This window comes from Salmo salar, chromosome 06 (genome assembly GCF_965601325.2).
Source record: "Salmo salar chromosome 06, fSalSal1, whole genome shotgun sequence".
In the NCBI taxonomy this organism is placed as follows: Eukaryota; Metazoa; Chordata; class Actinopteri; order Salmoniformes; family Salmonidae; genus Salmo; species Salmo salar.
The window spans coordinates 14,954,340-14,964,369 of record NC_138296.1 but is presented as its reverse complement, the minus strand read 5'-3'; positions in this window follow the sequence as shown (position 1 = coordinate 14,964,369).

Genomic DNA, 10,030 nt, shown 5'->3' with positions numbered 1-10,030 from the left:
GAACCCAGTCTTTACTAAAATCATCCATACATCAATTGTCTTAAAATCATTTATTTACTACACTAAGTAATTAACAGAAAAACATACAAACAGTAATTATTGTCACAAAGGATTGGTATCGGAATGTGCCCTACTGGCTAAACAGGCTGGTCGGCCTGTTGAACAATGGGTCATAAATGGTCAGCTGAGAAGTTTACACAGAGTTCATTAACAATTGACAATTGAAGGCTCACTCATTCGGGAACAATTGCAATCAATATATATATTTACGCTCAGTGTGTCGTTCTGATTCTTGTTGGAGAGTAGTTCTGTTGGGGAGTTTTGTCCGCGTTCTCTCTCTCGCTCTCTCTCTCTCTCGGTTAGAATGGATCTTTCAGAGCGACATTCATTAATGTCGTCATAGAATGGTGGTTTCGTTGGTCTTCGCGTTCGATGATATAATTTACTTAGCTGCAGACTAATAATTAATATCAAAGACTTGTTCTTATCCTGTCGGTATCAATAGTCTAAAAGTTAACCACGTGGTATGGTTCACTTTCAGTAGAGGAATTAGATGGTAGAACCTATTTGGCCAACGGAGTGTAGGCCTGGTCTGAGGAAATGTAAATCCGGGGGTGTTTTATAGTGCCCATAGAACAGCTTGTCAAATGACGCCTGGTCCTGTATGGGTGTTGGGGGCATGCCTATGACTGAGTTAGATTTGGTTACAGAAATACAATTCTATCACATTACATCAGTACATAGCATCTCAATGTCTTACAAAAGCTTTATCCTTATTAATACATTCTATACAACCATTATGATGCTATTATATAAACAGTTTTATGGTAATATGGCTATATTGTCTCTTCTGAGTATCACAAAATTGTACCAAGCGGATTAGTTCGTAGCTGGATTCTTCACCAATCTTCCATACCTTCTCCAGAACACAAAATGTCGCTTGGCTCTCCAATTCTATGAGTTGGAAGAATTTCCTTTGTCTCTCTATGGGCCATGTGGCCAGAGACTTTCCTGGAATTTTTGAGTTTTTACGACCCTTTACACACAGGGTGGATTGTGTGCAAAAGGGAGGGGTCAACTGTCCTCCCTGTACCAAAAGAGGCCAACGTCATGACATCAGATACGGATGTACGTCTTATAGGCTGTTACAAAACCGTGCATTCGTGTGTTTAAACACCACGTCTGTTTTGTTAACTTGCTTGAAATGTTTTAAGTCTTATCTGCAGCATTACATGCCATTCCGATTCCAACAATTACGGTGGATCTATGTGCACGGCAGAGAACGTTCGATTTCAAAGTAAAGTGGTCGTGCCACTTTATTAATGTGTGCTCTGTAGCATGATTGTTTTTGATTATCTAGGCATGATTGTTTTTATTTTGAGTCCTTTAATGAAGTTGAAATTAAAATCAATATTCACAATTAATTAGTTCTTATTTGTTGATAGTCCAATGTGACAATTTACCCGCTGATGGGGCAAATTGTCACAAGTGCACACTCTATTTAACGGTCTACAACTTCAGACTGTAATAAGATATGAAGATGAAATGAATACAAAATATGTGCCCAAGACTTCCGTCTTTCATTTGGTATGACATGTATACCAATGTGATGTATTATGCCCAGTAAATGTTAGACAGCGTGAAAATTGTGACAAACCTCGCTCTCCCCTACTTTATTATTTTTTGTCCTGGTCCCCGGTGGGAATCAAACCCATAACCTTGGCGTTGCAAGCACTAAGCGCCAACTGAGCCACACGGGACTAGCATCTCTGGGAACATATTAATCATGCGTAGGCACAGCACTGTAATAAACCATGTATGGGATCATTTCCACACAAAGTCTGAGATGTATCAATATGAACGTTTGCTTGATAGAGTGCCTAAATGTATGAACTGCCATGAACATTACCAAGTGGAGGAATAAGCAGAGTGTGGGAGCCGGGGGCTCAGCTCCCCTGAATGAGACATTAGCTCCCATAAATGCAACAAAAGTCAAACTTTGTGGGGGGGGGGGGGGGGGGGGTCCTCTCTCAAACTGAACAGTTCTCTCAATCTCTTCATTCAAAGACACAATCACAGACAATCTTACTGAGAGTTGTGGCTGCTTTGTGTGATTATAGTTGTCTCTACCTTCTTGCCCAATAATGTTTGTACCATGTTGTGTTGCTACTATGTTGTTGTCATGTGTAGCTACCATGCCGTTTTGTCATGTGTTGCTGCCTTGCTATGTTGTCTTAGGTCTCTGTTTATGTAGTGTTTTTGTCTCTCTTGTTGTGATGTGTGTTTTGTCGTATATTTATGTTGTATTTATTTTTTATTTCTAATCCCAGGTCCCGATCCCCACAGGAGGCCTTTTGGCAGGCCGTCATTGTGAATAAGAATGTGTTCTTAACTGACTTTCCTAGTTAAATGAAGTTTATAAAAATAAATAGTGGGGGTATGCGGTACCGGTAAAACGTGAGCCGATTACAATTAATACATGTCCAAACAACGATAGGCTATTACACCATGAAATAATATTGCGGCTGACATGCAGTAATGTTATTTAATGGTGTAATAGCCTATCGTTGTTTGGACATGTATTAATTGTGATCGCGACTTGACTGGAAACCGGGTGGTAAACGCTTCAAATTGCGTTGTGGTTTGAGGAGAACACATACATTTGTCAAGGCGGAGATGCGTGGTGGAGACCGAGGCACTGGTGGTCAACAGTGGACGCATCAGTTCAGGCTACAAGTGTAAACCTAATGACAACCGCATAATGTTATTGCAGTACACGTAGGTGTTTTGTAACAGATGTATCTTTCAATTCAACAAATTGCGGATGCATGGTGCACTGTTGATTTGGATGCCGACATTATTTTGTGAGTGGACAAAGTGCCGGTAGTTTACAGGCGCGTCTGGTTTGACAATCTGATCGTGACTGGTTGTGTTTCTGCCACATTAAAAGGCATAGGCGGCGTGGCCATAAGGTTAAGCTTTCCCTAAAGTAAATTGAATTAAATTGCCAAAATGATATAGCCTAATTAGCTAAATAAAAAAAAATGAAAATGACCTATTACACCAGAAAGCATGATTTGGCCACAGAGGATCATTAGCTTTTTTATTTATTTATTTATTTATTTTTAAAGCTGTAGATTATTTTAAATCGCATAGCCTACGGTCGGGAATATGGGCAGCGAGCGCTGCAAATGACAAATAGATTATGAATGTTGAGTTGCGACTGTCAGTGAAAAGCAGAGACCCAGCCAGGCATATCCCAATATTTAAAAATACAATCACGGAGAAACTGTTTAGAAAACAAATGTCTAGTGCTGTAGCATGGACATCACCAGGACCTGGCTTTCGGGGCTTTAGCCCCGAATGAGTTTGGGTCAGCCCGAAACTTTCGCGCTGCTGCAAAAAAATTGTAGTCGATTTTTTTAAATGTACCCTTTTTTTAACTAGTCAAGTCAGTTAAGAACAAATTGTTATTTACAATGACTGCCTACACCGGCCAAACCCGGACGACACTGGACCAATTTATGCGCCGCTATATGGGACTCCCAATCACCGCTGGTTGTGATACAGCCTGGATTCGAATCAGGGTGTCTGTAGTGATCCTTTAAGCGTTCTCCACACACACATTAGTCCTATAGCTTCCCTGATGAGCTTCCCTGATGTTTTTCTGAACTTATCATTACTTTTCTGATGCATTTCAGTCACTTAGCCTACCGATGCGAACACACATGTGCACACTTTTCCCATTTTGGGCTCCCGAGTGGCGCAGCGGTCTAACGCACTGTATCTCAAGAGGCGTCAACATAACCAACAACCAATGCCTGTGTGTTAGTGAGGAAGCATGTGAGGATGATAAAAAAAGTGTTCAATTGGTATGACGTCATCATGGTGGGCGTGGCATCCCGTGTGATGACGTGTCTGTAGAGGCATAATGGTATGTAAAATTACGTTGGGTTCTCAGGTAAATAATGTTAGGTTAAGGTTATAAAAACGAAGAAATTATATTCAGTGTCTCATCACATATTTTGTAATGGGATGTCATTGTCAATCAAAATGACTGTAAATAGATTTCTTACTGCTCAACTTTTTTTGAATATTGGCATTTTCAGAGTGTCAACGCCTACTGTCAAACTGGGAATCTCCTCTAGGCCATTTTAATGCTAAAACAAAATATTTCGGGGGATTATGAAATACATATTTGCTTAACAGAAATACATTTTCTAAATAGGATCAAATGTTTTATTTAATTTTCCTCAAATCTGCTATAGCAGCATTTTACTTAGAAAGACATTACCTCACCAACATAAAAAAAAAACTAGCTATATTCATAACCATACAGGTGTATGATGACTAAAACGTTTATTTTGCTGTATTTGACTCTGGTGACAAAACAGTTATTGAAATTGTTGAGGGGTAACGTCTTTCTGGTTTCATTCTATAAAATGTCCATTAGTGTTTGTAGTCTTGAGAATGTTGAGCTGATAGGCCTAGATGAAGTTCCTTGTATTTTAATTATAGGCTGTAATTACATACAGACTATCATCATTATAATCAAGTATTATTATTATAATACATAATAATATTTATAATACATTATAATAATGATAATCACAATAATAATAATACATGGTCATTCTTAATGTTCCACAAAAATAAATAATGTTTTAATACATTTCATCTGTATTAATAATAAAAGTTTATCATTAAAATGAATCTTAAACTCATGTATCCTTTACAATAAATAATGAAGTGTCCCGCTTTTCCAACCAAGGTGTCCCAATTTGCCCTAATCGACTTAAAATGGTCTCCGCACAATTTGTGTTTTTCGAAGAGTCATTCAACCGGTGTTTAATATTTATATATTTATCCATTTTTTATTTTGTTTAGTGTAGTAGAGATTTTAAGCTATTTAGAATAGTATCATGTTGGGGGTTAAGACAATGGGATGATTCTGTAAGGTGTTCCGGAAAACGAATTTTCAGAAAGTGTCCCACTTTACCAATACTCACCCTAATTATATAATTTGGTAAATGTATTTCAATTTCTCTGCATCACTTCCAGCACCCCTTTCTGCAGCGCTATGTTATCTTCTATGCGCTGTGCTCTACCCAAGGCCTAATAAATTAATCAACACTTCTTATTATTAATTACACCCCTTGTGGTCAGTAATCCCATATGAAGTTATTCTGTAGGTAGTCCTACTGTAACAACAATATTTAAAATAATCTATCAGAATGTAGCCTAGCCTACAATTACGAGAATCAATTCAGTTAATAAGTCAATGAAGCCGACATTGGTTTCAGCTATATAGTTATTGAAACGATTACCTTTTGAAACAATAAAACAATATGTCAAATGACTTGAAGCCTATTTTTTATATAACCTTTATTTAACTAGGCAAGTCAGTTAATAACAAATTCTTCTTTACAAAACGAAAGGTTGCCAGATCGAATCCCCGAGCTGACAAGTTCGTTCTGCCCCTGAACAAGGCAGTTAACCCACTGTTCCTAGGCCGCCATTGAAAATAATAATTTGTTCTTAACTGACTTGCCTAGTTAAATAAAGGTCGAATTAAAAAACAATGATGGCCTACACCGGCCAAACTCGGACGACGCTGGGCCAATTGTGCGTCGCACTATGGGACTCCCAATCACGGCCGGATGTGATACAGCCTGGATTCGAACCAAGTACTATAGTGACGCCTCTTGCACTGAGACGCAGTGCCTTAGACCGCTTCGCCACTCGGGAGCCCAAAACGGGAAAAGTGTGCACATGTGTGTTCGCATCGGTAGGCTAAGTGACTGAAATGCATCAGAAAAGTAATGATAAGTTCAGAAAACACCAGGGAAGCTCATCAGGTAGACTATAGGACTAATGTGTGTGTGGAGAAGATCTGCGTTGCTTTCAGTTGCTAGACGAATAATCATGAGAACTCACCTCAATTTAGCCAACATTTCCCAGCCTAATTGAAACCAAATATCCACACGGAGATTCAGTGAAAACAAAAATCTGACATTGATTTATCCATATGAGTTCTCATGCTTGTCTCAAAGCAGCACAATGACGCTGTCCCAATCAACACGGTCCTGGAATTATTTTTAAATATTTTTTTAGTCATTTCGCAGACGCTCTTATCCAGAGCGATTTACACTAATGAATGCATACATTTCATACATTGTTTTTCTCCGTGGGAAACGAACCGACAACCCTGGCGCTGCAAACACCATGCTCTACCAACTGACCACATGGCAATTGCTGTACATTTATTACATCCAGTTACTGTGATGTTTTTTTAGGTAGTCTACCGGAGGACCTTTGTTTTAAAATGAGTATTAAGACATCATTTCTGAATTAAAGTTGATACCAACATGAAGCCTTCTGTATAAAATAATGTTAGAATGTAGGCTACAACGCATAATCTAAATTGCACGATTGCCTACACATACTGTAAGTGGCTATAGGAAAGTTATATTTTTTAAATCCTAAAACACCAAATTAGGTCTACTTTATTATAAATTACGTCATCACTGTCAATCCCGAATGACAATTATTTACGTCTTACAGGTGAAACATTTGATCCCAATTAGTTTCATGGTAATATGCATTTCGATCTTATTGAGTGATGTAAATAAGGGTGGCTAACCAGACTAACTAATCACACTGAGAGCACATGGAGTTAAACAGCCAACCATGAGAAATACAATCCATCATTTCAGCACAATCATCCTAAATTGTTATAATTAATGACATGGTGTTTTTGGTATAACAGTAGCCGACATTATCATCCTATTATATTCGGTTTGTTATGTAGATTACTAATTAATCATGAAGTGTTCTTGCGAGACATACCACCATTCTGAGAAGTTTGGAGCGTCACACCACTGTGCACCTGCAGCACCACAATCCTAATTATAACCGTTGGAAGACTTCGGGAGTTTCATGTAACCACCGCTCTATGAACTAAGAGGCGCATTCGGTTCGTTTTTTTTACACCATTGCAGGAACGAAAAAGATTCCGGGCTGACGCAAAAGCCAGGTCCTGCTGATGTCCATTGTACAGAAATATACATTTGTTGTCCAAACAGTTCCTCCGCGATTGTATTTTTAAATATAGCGATATGCCTGGCTGGGTCTCAGTCGCAACTCAACAATAATCCATTTTTCATTTGCAGCGCGTTTCCCAAATTGCGGGCCCTGCCGGCTGTAAGAGTAAATAATCCACAGCTTTTTTTTAGAAGCTAATGATCCTCTGTGGCCTAATCATGCTTTCTTTATTTATGTATAGACAGGAGTAAGCTAATTAGCCTATATCATTTTGGCAGTTTAATTCAATTTACTATAGGAAAAGCTTAACCTTACGGACACGCCACCTATGCATTTTAATGTGGCAGAAACACAACCAGTCACGATGTTTTCATCTGGTGTATGATGACTTGGTTATGAATATAGCTAGGATTTTTTTTTATGTTGGTGAGGTAATATCTTTAAGTAAAATGCAGCTATAGCAGATTTGAGGAAAATTAAACATTTGATCCTATTTAGAAAATGTATTTCATAATCCCACGAAATAAAAAATGTTCTGCATTAAAATGGCCTAGAGGTTCCCAGTTTGACAGTAGGCGGTTGAAGTACTGCGACACTCTCAAAATATCAATATTCTAAAAAGTTGAGAGTAGTAACAAAACCATTTAGTCATTTTGATTTACAATGACATCCCATTACAATATATGTTGTAATGAGAAACTAAATATCCTTTCTTAGTTTTTTTATAACCTTAACATTATTTACCTCAGAACCCAATGTCATTTTACATACCATTATGCCTCTACATACACGTCATTACACGGGATGCAACGCCCACCATGATGACGTCATACCAATTGAACCCATTTTTTTAAATCACATGCTTCCTCACTAACACACAGGCATTGGTTGTTGGTTATGTTGTTGTACACATTCAAAGATATCCGTTTCAACGCTTATGTGTCCAACTTTGTCAAGTGTCCCACTTAACCAATACTCACCCTACTCCTGGCTCTATAAATAAATGACATAATTGAAAATACTACCCCAGCATAATTTAGCCACAGAGCTTCAATAGTTTTTAGATAACAATAGTTAGTTATTGATCATTTAGACCAGCCCACTAGGAGAAATATAAACCAGCCCATCTGACATTTAATAATGATCATGTAGACCGGCCCACTAGGAGAAATATAAACCAGCCCATCTGACATTTAATAATGATCATGTAGACCGGCCCACTAGGAGAAATATAAACCAGCCCATCTGACATTTAATAATGATCATGTAGACCAGCCCACTAGGAGAAATATAAACCAGCCCATCTGACATTTAATAATGATCATGTAGACCAGCCCACTAGGAGAAATATAAACCAGCCCATCTGACATTTAATAATGATCATGTAGAACGACCCACTAGGAGAAATATAAACCAGCCCATCTGACATTTAATAATGATCATGTAGACCGGCCCACTAGGAGAAATATAAACCAGCCCATCTGACATTTAATAATGATCATGTAGACCGGCCCACTAGGAGAAATATAAACCAGCCCATCTGACATTTAATAATGATCATGTAGACCAGCCCACTAGGAGAAATATAAACCAGCCCATCTGACATTTAATAATGATCATGTAGAACGACCCACTAGGAGAAATATAAACCAGCCCATCTGACATTTAATAATGATCATGTAGACCGGCCCAGTAGGAGAAATATAAACCAGCCCATCTGACATTTAATAATGATCATGTAGACCAGCCCACTAGGAGAAATATAAACCAGCCCATCTGACATTTGCCTGACCTACAGTATGGCCGGTCTATTCTACCTTAATTAAATTGATATTTTACCTGCTATACTGAGATGCACAAGTGCAGAGTCAAGTGGTCCGTATTGATTCTCAGCCTTACAGAAGTACTGCCCACTGTCCTCATTGCTGATGTTAAGGATGATGTAACTCTGCCCTGATCCTGTTTCTGAGAACCCCGTCCGTTCTTCATTCTTCTTGTACCAGGTGTATTTATCCACTGGTGGCTGGAGGAGAAAACGATGAAAACAGTTTGTAACCTCTAGATTAACACCCACAGCTGATGTTGTGGTGACATTGAGCTGTTTATGGCATGTTATTTAGCGCATGCTGACTGGGGTCCTTCCACTCCAGAGGGGCTTACTACAAAGCAGGGTCAATGAGTTAGCCAGGTAACTTGCCTAAATATTGTAAAATAATGTTTTATTTCTTAGAAAAAAAGCTTAAAATGACATGGTCTAATTGACTGAACAACCAAAAACACATATTGAAGTTTAGCTTTCTTAATGAATCAGAAAATTAATGGTTATTTCTGGTTGTTTATCAAAGTTAGCTGTAGTATACCCCTTTGTTGTTTTTCAAACTAATGCTAAGATGTAGGTCAGTAAACAAAACCATATTTGGGTTGCTGACTCTCAGAATCAATAGATGATTTGCTAGTGACATAAACAGATGAAATTCATACATTTCTAATATCCTCTCTAAGCACTCTACTCACATCCCACTACAAGGATCACTGCCGGACCAGGGGAATCCTCTCTGCCGCTCACCGCACAGGAGTAGCTGCCTGCATCCTCCCTGCCTACCGGGTCTAGTTCCAGGTAATTGGCCATAACCTTGACCTTGTTGGTATAGGTCAAAGGTTGTGTCCCTGTACCAGGTGTAGGTGGGATTCTCTCTGATGAAGCAGGAGCCACAGGTCAGGACGGCCCTCTCGCTGTCCACAACTAGGTCGGGGGTCAAACCAACATGTAGCCCTGGGTCGAGTGGGGGTCATCTCGATTTGATTTCAAACAAAATAGCTTTAATCGATCAAGTCAATCCAGCAAAATAACAGACAGTAACATAAAGCATAATACACTTTCCTCCCAAATTTTGCAGACGATTCTCTTTTATTGTTTTCTTAAAATTACAGATGAAGCCAATGTTTTTTTCAACGGTAGTCATTTGCTGACGGATGACGGAAAGCG